We start from the raw sequence: 12,107 nt of genomic DNA, 5'->3' as shown, positions 1-12,107 counted from the left end.
TAATTTAATAAAATTTGAAATTTATCCCCATTAACGGAGATAATGGCATCGCCAAGGCGTTGATCGAGTTGTTCGTGGCGTTGATACACACACGCAACTCCTACCCCCCCCCCCCCCACACACACATTAGAGGGCAGCGAGCATTGAAGAGTAAGAGAGAGACGTGAAGTTATAATAAGAGGGGGGATGAGGTAATAAGAGGGTCGATGGTGACTTTTCGCCAGATCTAACAAACTCAGCTACCCATTCATTGCTGAGTAGACAGGGATTCAGAAAAAAATCGACTGCACCCGGGATCGATCTCTGGCCCTTTGCATATAAAGAGAGTGCTCTATCAACTGAGCTATCGGGGTCCCCAAATATTCTATTGGACTTTTTTAAAATTCAGACGTTATAACTGGGTTTTTTGGAAGGAAGAAACTAATGAAACTCATATTATATGATTAGTAAAAACACCAAACGAAATTTTAATATTATTGTATTATTTTAAATGACAACACTGCGATAGAAAGGAGTGGTGACAAGAGATGGACAAAAGAAAACAAAAAATCGGATTTGCTACTTGCTAGGTTCGACACACACACACACACACACACACACAAACACACACATCTTTAGTAGTCACATACATTTCAAACAATAACCCATTAGAGAAGAGGGGTCATGCCTTCACCATAGATCATTGTCATTGCGATCATTATGGTGTAGTAAATTTTGAAATTTACCCCGTATAATGGAATCGTCCATGGCGTGCGCCTCCTGTTCCCCCCATCTCACACACGAAAGGGCGGTTTGCGGAGTGGAGGTTGGTGGTCGTCTGCCTGTATGGTCGTCTGTGTCGTTTAGTGTATGGCAAAGGGGGGTGGGTGCGATTAATTAAGTGGGATGGGTGGTGATTGGTGGAAGATAGGCAACCAAAGCAACGAATCGCTGGGGAAGTAGTAGGCTATGGCGCGAGACCGTAGGACCGTGGTCCTTGCAAGGACCGCCCCGCACTAGTTGAAAGGTGATAAGAAGTGAGGACCGCCGCCGATCTTCCCCTATGGGACCGGTCTTCGGTTCACAGCTAAAAGACCGTGGGACCGCGGTCCAGACCGGTCTTCAGCGCGGCACTAGTTTTGATCGTAACCGGCCAGATATCACTGAAGGCCACGGTTGGATCGGAATGAAAATTTCATTGAAGTCTAACCCGTCGTTTCCAAACGGTGTATTTTTTTCGGATCGGAAGGTCCTGGGTTCGCGCATCGTTAACTTACAGCCTGACACTGACAACAAATGACGTCAAAAGACAAGTCTTTGGCAACAAAAGAAAACAAATATGATTCAATAGTCGTAGCGTCAATTCCTTCCTAATGACGCATGGTAACTTAATAACACTGGCTCTAAACTATCGGAACAATGGTGGACGCCCTTACGAAATATTTCTCCGGCGAGCATAAAAGGGTATCCAGAGGGGGAAAAAAACACATACATTTGATCATGTTTTGACTTTTACACATTCTGATCACAAAGCATATGAAAACTTCTAGCCAGCATGAAAAATAAAAAGTAATGATTTTCTTTGTTTAGAACCAAGATGGCCGCCGTTGCCGGGCGGCGTGACATCAGTCTATTGAATCGTATTGTGAGCTGTATTCAATAATTCAACCAATGGGATCATTTGTTTCCTTGATTTCTACTAACGACAACTCACTAGGCGGTGCACAAACCGTAAAAATGACGTCAAACTGCAAGTCCTCGACGGTTCTAGTGACAGGCTTTATGTTAACGATGGCTACGGTTCGAGACAGGCTCTCGGCGCATAGTTGAGTCCTTGGAGAAGGCTCTTTACTCACATATCTCTCATCGTACTGAGGTGTAAAATGAGTACCTAGCGTTAATGGCGTTGTATCTGTCCGAAAATTGTTTTTGTAATATCGCCTAATAGGCGTCATGTTTCGTCCTACAATTTAAATAATGTTGTTGTTGGCTAGGGACCCCTTGTAAAGCGCTTTGAGCACGTTTATTGGATATTGCGCTATACAAAAGCTCATTTTTTATTTTTTTCGATGTGAACAAAGTACAAAGTAAAGATTCTAAAGTGGAAATATAAGAAGTATGAGAATTTTTATTTTTCATTTTAAGAAACTAGATTCACCTATTTTCTCAACAAATCAACAAAAAGATATAATCTAGTTCACAAATTCAATTTTTGGGTTCGTTCTTATCTAAAGTTACTAGAGATAACGTAATATACTACCTTAGCAATCAGTCCTGGATTTACATATAACAAAAAACCCCAAAGAACGAAAAAAGAAAAGAAAACAAAACAAAATAAAACCAAAAACAAAACAAACAAAAACAAAACAAAAAACAAACAAAACAAAAATGACTCCCAAAACACCAAAAAAAAACAAAAACAAATAAAAACCCCACCAAAAAAACAAAAAACAACCCAACAAAACAAACAAAGCATAGAAAATAAATAGACCTCTATACAACAATCAAATAATACACACATAAAAAACTCCCAACAAAATCTCCCCGCCCCGTAGTCAACACCCCCCCCCCCACCCCCCACCCAAGAAAGCTATAGCATTTATAATCATTATATCCATAAAGCGTGCTCAAAGCGCTTCACTAAGGATCTCTAGCCAATGGCAACATTTAACATGAAGGTCAAGACATGTCGCCTCTTAGGCGATATTGCATTTTTTCCCCCGACAGAGACTACGCTATTACTGTGAGAGGATGTGAGTAAAGAGTTTTTTTCCCCAAGGACTAAACCATGCTCCTCTCAGAGCGGCCGGGTCTCGAACACGAGACCTTCCAATCCGAAGGTGAGATTCATACCACTTGACCACATAGCCTCCCCCCCCCCCCACGTCTTCTAAGCATGACAACTCGTATTTTCTTAGTCTTAGCTATGACGTCAACGCCAAAATTGATGAATTGCTGAGTCTGCGACTGCGACTCTCATTTCCGGTAGAGTAGCATTGTGGTCTAAATCGAGGTACACACAACACAGCAGCACCGATTAGAGGGATGGGTAGAGAGTGGAAGATTTGAGGAACGAGAGAGAGAGAGAGAGAGAGAGAGAGAGAGAGAGAGAGAGAGAGAGAGAGAGAGAGAGAGAAGAGAGAGAGAGAGAGAGAGAGAAAGAAAGAAAGAAAGAGAGAGAGAGAGAGAGAGAGAGAGGGGAGAGAGAGAGAGGGGGGGGGGGGGGGGGGTGAAGCCTGATACTACGTAATCATAGTAATTTTTGATCTCTCAATATCGATGCTCATTTTCTATCAAAATCTTCTATCATAAATTCCCTTATTTTATATCTAGAATATCCCAACTGCTTTTAAAAGTATTTTTCACTGTCCTTAAATAATCATTTAAACCCCCCCCCCAAATATTTTGTTTGTTTGTTTTTCATTGGGTAAGGTTATTAACTCCCATTTTACTGAAGATACCGAGGGGAAGGCAAACTGTAAAAAAATGAATTAAACTGAGCCATTTTATATGTATATATATAACGAATGCGACGATTTTCCTATAGATAGTATGCGCTTGGCTTAGAAGCTCATAACATTGCCATCCGGAAGTATAACGGACCAACACACAAAACTGTGTGTATCCATGTACGTTTATAGTCGGGTTAATACAGTTCAGTGAGCATTACTCATAAACGCGGATGGCAAAAAAACAATAACAAAGACTCGAGTGACGTTATCTTCGAACTATCTATAGTTGGTAAGGGGAGGGTAACTTAAACGAGAAATATTGTGACTTGCTCCGATATATTTCAGAAGACGGTCCAGCATCCCTCTGGTTGTCTTAAACAAAATTACTATAGCTTTCGATCGTGCGGTTATGTGGTCCAGTGGTATGCCACTCGCTTTCGGATCGGAAGATCTTGGGTCGAGCTTCGTTCGGCGCATAATTGAGTCCTTAGAAAAGGCTCTTTACTCACATTCTATCACCGTACTCGGGTGTAAAATGAGTACATAGTCGTTAACAGCGTTGTCTCTGTCGGAAAAAAAAAATGTAATATCGCCTAACAGGCATTATGTCTCGTTCTACACGTTACATGTTGTTGTTGGTCAGGGGCCCCTTATAAATCGCTTTGAGCACGTTTAGTGGATATTGCGCGATATAAATGCTCTTTTTTTGTCTTAAACAAAATTACTATCGCTTTCCACATGTCATGTCTGACTCATAATAATAGGGAATTCCCCAAAAAACCCAAGTCAAGAGTTATTTCCCCTTCTTCCACATATCCCTTCTACTTCAATGGAGATTTCTGACCGCTGTGACCCATAGGGAGTCCATCTTGAGCTGTGGTTTTGTCGAATTAAAGATTATATTCCCTCTCGCACAAATCTGATCCCCCTCCCCCCTCACCCCTTAAAAACAAAAACAAGAAAGGACATACTGTTGTTGAATTTGTGGTTTTTCAACAAAAAATTGAACACCTCATTACGTAATCTACCTCTTTTTGCGTCTTTGTGGTCTTGTGGTATGGCACTCGCTTTCGGATCGGGAGGTCCTGGGTTCGAGCATCGCTCGGCGCATAGTTGAGTCCTTGGAAAAGTCTCTTTACTCACATTCTCTCACCGTACTCAGGTGTAAAATGAGTACCTGTTCGTTAACAGCGTTGTCTTTGTCCGAAAAATTGTAATATCGCCTAGCAGGCGTCATGTCCCGTCCTACATGTTAAATGTTGCTGTTGTCCAGCACAACCAACATGACGTTCTCTCTTTAATAACTTTTCCGCCGTGACGTCACAGACTATGGGTGACGTCCAATCAAGGGACGCCACTCTTCCGCTAATCTCATTCCCTATTGATGTCTCTCGTATTCTGACTGACAAAAGCAACAACTATTGTTTTACGAGTTTAACCAGTTCATTGCCGTACTCTGTAAAAAAAATATTTGGCCAGGAAACTCGTCCTCGCATCGACCTCCGAGGTCCCAGGTTTGAGAGTTTTTGTCAAAATGAGGGTGATTTAATCGATCGATATTTAAAGGACGATTTTTCTAGCCTAAATTTTAATCACGCGTCTTTCCAGAGTAAGACAGTTAAGTAGTAATAAATAACAATGTGAAATTGAATGTAAGCTTCAATTTAATAATATACGAAAACAGATAAAATGGACGTTTCGGGTTTCCCCTTTATCAACAAAACAGGACGAATGAAACACTACAGACGAATGAGATAATGTGGTCGTGGCGTTGTTAAGATGAATAAGTTAATACAGTTAAGTAGAGATATCTCGTAGATTTTTAAGGAACAAGCACTTCCGACTGGTATTCTATAGTAAACCCTGTCTCGTGACTAACAACCATAACTCATGCCGGCAATGAAGGCGCCCCAGGGTCCCAATCTGCTTTGAATGACATTCTTATTGTTTTCCACTTCCTCCCCAAAACAAAACTCATATAATAATATAATGGTTATAGTCAATTTCCGAAACAAATTCAGAAAAGTGGCCGAGAGTTGTTTGCCCCTACTAAGAGAGAAATTGTCCTCTTCCGTTGAGTACCTCTCCAGATCAAATTAATGCCGTTTTGTTGATAAGTCAAATACCATTGACCTTTCGACTCATTTTTGTCATATTTCCACTCTATTATTACTAACACGAACACAAACTCTCTCTCTCTCTCTCTCTCTCTCTCTCTCTCTCTCCCCCCTCTCTCTCTCTTTATCTCTCTCTTTCTCTCTATCTCTCTTTCTCTCTCTCTCTCTTTCTCTCTTCTTTACAAACGGATGCAAGGCCTCTAATTGCCACAAGAATCTAAAGAATACCAATTCTTTTTGCTACGAACGTGTAAGGCATACATCTATAAATAACAATGTGAAATTGATTGTAAGCTTCAATTTAATATACGAAAACAGATAAAATGAACGTTTCGGGTTTCCCCTTTATCAACAAAGCAGGATGAACGAAACACTACAGACGAATGAGATAATGTGGTAGTGGCGTTGTTAACACGAATAAACAAAAACATTGACGGAGCAGGAAATAGTATTCATTCATTCATTCATTCATTCATTCATTCATTCATTCATTTATTCATCCCATGATCTGTAAGATCTCTCATTCGTCCTTGATGCTTCCTTCATCACGTTTTTTGATGAAGGGGAAACCTGAAACGTCCACAATATTTGTTTGCGTTTAATAAATTGAAGCTTCCATTAATTTTTTTATTATTATTAAATTCTTCGATTTTCAAGCAGCAACATTTTCAATGTTAGCTTCGTGAATTCTTTAAAATAAATAATGTAATTTTCTTAAATCTTTAAGACGGAATAAAATAAAGTGTTTACAAGCCATGATCGAGAATTCGAAGCCCTATTCAACTTGTCTTCGTTTGAAGTTCTTTGAGCTCACCCGCAGCTTCAAGCCATCACAAGATCCGGAATCCATTATTCAGACATATATACGTAAAATGGTTTCATTGATCTCGGCTTTAGTGTTTATACGTTGAAAAATTGTATAGTGTTGACTTTAACGTGGAAAATAGAAGTGTTATTTTTATTGGTTTAGTTATTATTATTATTATTATTATTATTATTATAATTATTATTATTATTATTATTATTATTATTATTATTATTATTATTATTATTATCATCATCATCATCATTATTATTATTATTATTATTATTATTATTATTATTATTATTATTATTATTATTATTATTATCTTATTATTATTATTCAGACATCATCATCATCCATCGTGACTTGTGGTCTTGAGCATGTTGCCGGTCAGCTGTCTCCACGAATCACGATCCTCTGCGGTGCGCCTGAAATTAAATCTGTGTTTCTTTTAAAATCACATAATTTGACCATTCGGACATTCATACGTATAATGGTTTCATTGATCCTAGCTTTAGTGTTTATACGTTGAATTGTATAGTGTTGACTTTAACGTGGAAATTAGAAGAAGTGTTATTTTTATTGGTATAGTTATCATGCTGTTATACTGTGTGTGATTCGCGCGTCGCTAAAACCTTATATTATGAGGAAATCAATGAGAGTGCGTTTTTTAAATCTTAAAAATGATCAGGTTAAAAGCAAAGCGACGCAAAAGGGCGTGGCAGAAGAGATGGAAATCTCAAAAACTCGAATTAAAAACAATGTTTTAATGGAGGATTTTAAACGTCTTTATTTTTTAAAATCTAAATATCGTTTATTAAAAATTAATGATTTTATAAAGTTGTTTTCAGAGGCAACTTTGTAATGTTAATCCGTTCTACTTTCTTTTCCTCGTGACAACATTAAGTGGATGCTGACCTACAACTTTTTAATGTATAAAAAAAAGAGGATTTTACCTATCGGTAAAATATATCATATATATATCACTGCGTCGAATCAGCGCTTTTTCAGTTGGAACTCCCTGCTCGCTACCTGCATGAGGTCATTGGAGTTCAACTGGTATCAAGCAGTGCCGTGTCCAATGGGGGCAATTATGGATATTTATGGTCTTATAATATGTCTGTATAGCGGGAAAACAATAACAGACTCTTTCACTTCATTATTTTGATTTGAAAAATCAGTTGTCTTTCTAAACATCAGTGAAAATTTGACATTCTTGTGGTTAATAGTTTTCTTTGAATATCACAAATTGTTGATCTAATTTTAAGTGCTTGTAAATTATGGTGCACTTAAATAAAAAATTTGTTATTCAAAACTCAGCGGCAGTATCTCAAGAATTTTAATAAATATCAAAAGTACATATATGCATCTATGTTCCTGTGCAATATTATCATATTGGCAGTTGATTTTCTTGATTTATTCATGGTTTTGTAAGTTCTGTATATTGTTTTTACCAATTCCGTTCCTCTCAAACAGTTGTGTTGATCATAACAGTAAATTGATATGATTGTGGTAAAATAACTCATAAAGATAATATTTTATTGACCAGTAAAGACTAAAAACTAATATTGTGTATGATGTCAATATCTCAATTTACTATCAATCTGCCTATAAAGTATGATTCTTTACAAGAAAAAATCAATCACCCAACAAGGTTACTGGACATGCTACAAATATTGCAGTATCAATCATCAATTACAACTAACACTAAGCACTGGTACTGTTAAATTAAATGATTTGCTCAAACAGACGGACATAGTATGTGGACAAAAGAGGATTCAAAAGTATGAGGGCATATAGTTTATTCCAAGTAGTAACCTTTTTCTCCTTATTGACCAACTACATTCAAAACGAACACACTGTCCATATAGTTTATATAGAATCATCTCCTTTCCTCCAAGAATACACATTTAGTCATTGTCTTATAAAGTCATCTGATATACCAATGAACTCCAGTCAGTCAAATTTAGAGATAAAACAATTGAATAACAACCAGAGTCAAATCAGTATAACACCACAGGCATACCACAGCAAGATCATTTAATTTTTGGGAAATCACTGCCATATATATCTGGACGCTTCAGTCTATAAAAAGTTAACACATTCACTTGTGCATAAAAGGAGAACTTGAACTTACATTATATTACTTATTCAACATGCAAGAATACCCTAAACATTGACACCTATATGACACTATAAAGTCGGCATTCCCTGAGACAACCACACAAAAGCAGTACCGTATACATCTTCAAACTATAATGTCTAACAGTCATAAAAAAAATATAATTTTGACTTGAATCGTAAGGGATTTAAGTATAGAAAAAAGTTATCAAGCCATTAAAAAGTTGACTTTCAAATGTGCCCAAAACTCATAATATTTAAATCAGTTAAATGCTTAAAAAATAATATTAATATTATTTTCGTCTAATGGTTTATATTTTATTCCTAAACTGATATTTGGACATAATTCATGGCATGGAGTACTATGGGAGAGAAAATAAGGATCTCACCAAGTCATGCCAAATAAGAAATTTACAATAAAAAATTCATATCTTTTAAGGTTTTACTGCCCGGACAACAAAACTTGGCATGTGTCAAGATCATTATTTTTACTTTATAATGATGCTTGTTTCAATCATTTTCTGCCGCTGGGAATTAAATTATTGATATGCAAATTACAACAAATTAATTTCATTGATAGCTCAAAAACCACTAAATTGACACCTCTCTTATGAGCAGCCTTAAGAGGATAAATTATTATCAACCATGGCATATGATGAAAGAAACCTTTGCTTTGCTTGTGGTGAGGGAACAATTTTCATATTTGTGTTAGCAACTGAGCAATACCATAAAATATTGCAACAATTAATTACCATCAGCGGCATCACAGATTCCTACTGACCGCTACCTGTTCCACCCATGGGCTGACCCCACTAATGGGGTCAGGTTGACCTAGCACTGAAATACCACTCAGAGGGGAAAATGCCACGCAGTGATATATCAATATAATAATAGCTTATGTAAGTTTACGTCATGTTCCATTTTAGTAAAATGAAACCATGCCTGTAAAGAAGTAAGTGAGAGAATAGCGTGCCAAATGATCCATTGATAGGGATTACACCAAGTTAGTACCATCATGTGCTTCATTTTCCCTTGAAGACTTCAACCATCTTAACCCTCTCCTTACCAACTATAGGAAAATCGTCACATACGACGTTACGATACAACCAACATTTTTCTTATTCAAATATCTTTAATGTGCGGCTATGTGGTCTAGTGGTATGACACTCGCTTTCGGATCGGAAGGTCATGGGTTTGAGCCTCGCGCTTGGCGCATAGTTGAGTCCTTGGAAAAGGCTCTTTGCTCACATTCTCTCACCGTACTGAGGTGTAAAATGAGTACCTGGCCGTTAACAGCGTTGTCTTTGTTCGAACAATTGTAATATCGCCTAACAGGCGTCATTTCCAGTCCTACATGTTAAATGTTGCTGTTGACCAGGGACCCCTTGTAAAGCGCTCTGAGCACATTTAGTGGATATTGCGCTATATAAAGCTCAATTTAATTTAAACCTCAATTTAATATATCATACAAATTAAAGATGATGAACAGTGTGCTGTAGAGCATGTTTTGCTACAGAAATTATGTTTGGCAAAAATTCTACTGCTATTTTGTCTGAGTGATAAAAAAATCTAATTTTGTGTTAGTTGGATGTGAATATCATGAAACGAAGTGACTATTCTCATCCCCCTAGTCTAGGATGCTAGTCTTCATAATAGTAGTCCACAATTGTTGTATGTTTAAACCAAAGGTTGTAATGCAGTAATTTGTTAAGTTTCTTGTCACTAGTTGCACAATAAAAAAATCAATCAAATGCAAATCGCAAGAAAGCCGGCGACGTTTTTTTCGGTAATCCAATCGGCGGGGGGGGGGGGGGGGGGGGGGGGGGGAGGGGGGGGATGAGAATAGAGGCAGCCATCATGAAAATGGCTGGTAAGGAGAGAGTTAACCAGTTAACTGCCGTACTTTGGAATAAAAACCTCGTGTTTAAAAATTTGGCCAGAAAACTCGTCCTTAAAATATCGATCGACTTAAATGATCCTCGTCGTCTTGGCAAAATCTCTCAAACCTGGGACCTCGCGAAGACCAAAATCGTTCAAAGTAACCACAGCCTTAGTCTCTGTTTATTATTTTGAAATTCATATTTCATTTTTATTTTTTTTTTAAAAGGGGGGTGGGGCAGCGTGACTCAGCGGTAAAAAAAAACTTGAGCTTTTTATAGCGCAATATCCACTAAACGTGCTCAAAGCGCTTTACACGGTGTCCCTGGCCAACAGCAACATTTAACATGCAGGACGTGATATGACGCCTGTTAGGCGATTTTACAATTTTTTTTCCGGACAGATAAACGCTATTAACGGCCATGTACTCATTTTACACCTGAGTACGGTGAGAGAATGTGAGTAAACAGCTTTTTTCCATGCACTCGACTATGCGCTTAGCGAGGCTCGAACTCAGGACCTTTCGATCCGCAAGCGAACCACAATATCACTGGAATTAGCTGGAAATTAAATGTTTAGTTAGCAACATGAAGCTCTGGTTAAGTTCATATAATGTTTTATTAAAGGGATGCTAAGCTGCCAAAAGCTGTGGTCTGTAAAAGTAAGAAACAAAAATGAATAAAGAAACTTAAAAAAGAAAGAACAAAATACCAAACGTTTCGGGCTCATAACCCTTCTTCAGCCAACAACGAAAACAATAGAAAATAAATACATTACTTAATGCCAACTATTTCTCTGCAGTCTGTTTGGTTTTAAAGAAATGTATTTATGTTTTCTGGCTGAAGAAGGGGTTTGAGCTCGAAACGTTCCGTGTTTGGTAATTATTTCGTTCAAATTTGAAGCAGTTTAAAAAATAATAATCATGTTTTAATAAGGAGAACAGATAGCGTTTCTTAAGGTAACAAAAAACTAACCTCTCATATTTGGAGTCATTTTAACGTCAAAGTCACTTTTTGACATTTAATTTAATCAATCACGTTTAGTACCTTTTTGATGACTTTGGTCACATTTTTATTTTAACGACGAGGAGCAGTTTGTTGCTAATAATTCGACATGGTAAAGCAAAGGAGAACAATTATATGGTATGTTGACACGTTGAAAATCAAATAAAGATTAAAAAACAAAACAAAAACAAAACAAAAAACAAACAAACAAAAATAAAAGAGAAAAAAACAAAACAAAACAAAAACAAAATCAAAACAAAAGAGAAAAAAGGACATCTCTTAGAAGTTGAATGAGAGTTGGAGAGGGTGTGTGTGTGTTTGAGCTGTTACAAGTTCTTAAAAAGTAACGGAAGTGGATTGGGACTGGGCAAATATTTGATCGGGAAAATCCTTTCAGTATTGGTCTGCACTCGATACCATTATCGATTATCGGTATTTTAAAGCATTTTGATGAAAACCTCGTCGATACAAGTAGAATATCGGCGCATTGAATCGTATTGAGTGTACTATCATGTATCGTTATAAGACGGATTATGAAGCGAAACAGACTGTGGAATGTAAACATCTTTTATATTCGGAGTATTGTAGATATTTGAACATCTTTTCAAAGATTTGAGGCACGTGTTGGTTTTTAAAGCATCCAAGTTAAATCTGTGAGTTGCCCAGCAGGAAAAATTGATGTTGCAAAGCGCTTAAACCTACGCGATGAACACAGGACTATGCGTATTGTAGATGTATAAAGCTGTAATAA

The 12,107-nt window shown here is 37.3% G+C and overlaps 1 protein-coding gene and 1 pseudogene across 1 annotated transcript in view; one reads left to right on the top strand and one right to left on the bottom strand.

The window, feature by feature from the left end:
* The window catches only part of LOC144974414 (potassium voltage-gated channel subfamily A member 1-like), a 191,702-nt gene that overhangs the window by 149,050 nt on the left and 30,545 nt on the right, over nucleotides 1–12,107 (bottom strand). The window lies entirely within an intron of this gene.
* Nucleotides 11,868–12,107, top strand: part of LOC144975586 (uncharacterized) — a 12,732-nt pseudogene continuing 12,492 nt past the window's right edge.

The sequence above is a fragment of the Berghia stephanieae genome, chromosome 6 (assembly GCF_034508935.2).
Source record: "Berghia stephanieae isolate SIO BIC M18660-M18661 chromosome 6, UCSD_Bste_1.3, whole genome shotgun sequence".
Lineage (NCBI taxonomy): Eukaryota > Metazoa > Mollusca > Gastropoda > Nudibranchia > Aeolidiidae > Berghia > Berghia stephanieae.
The sequence above is the reverse complement of the archived record's forward strand: the minus strand, read 5'-3'. Positions and strand labels throughout refer to the sequence as shown.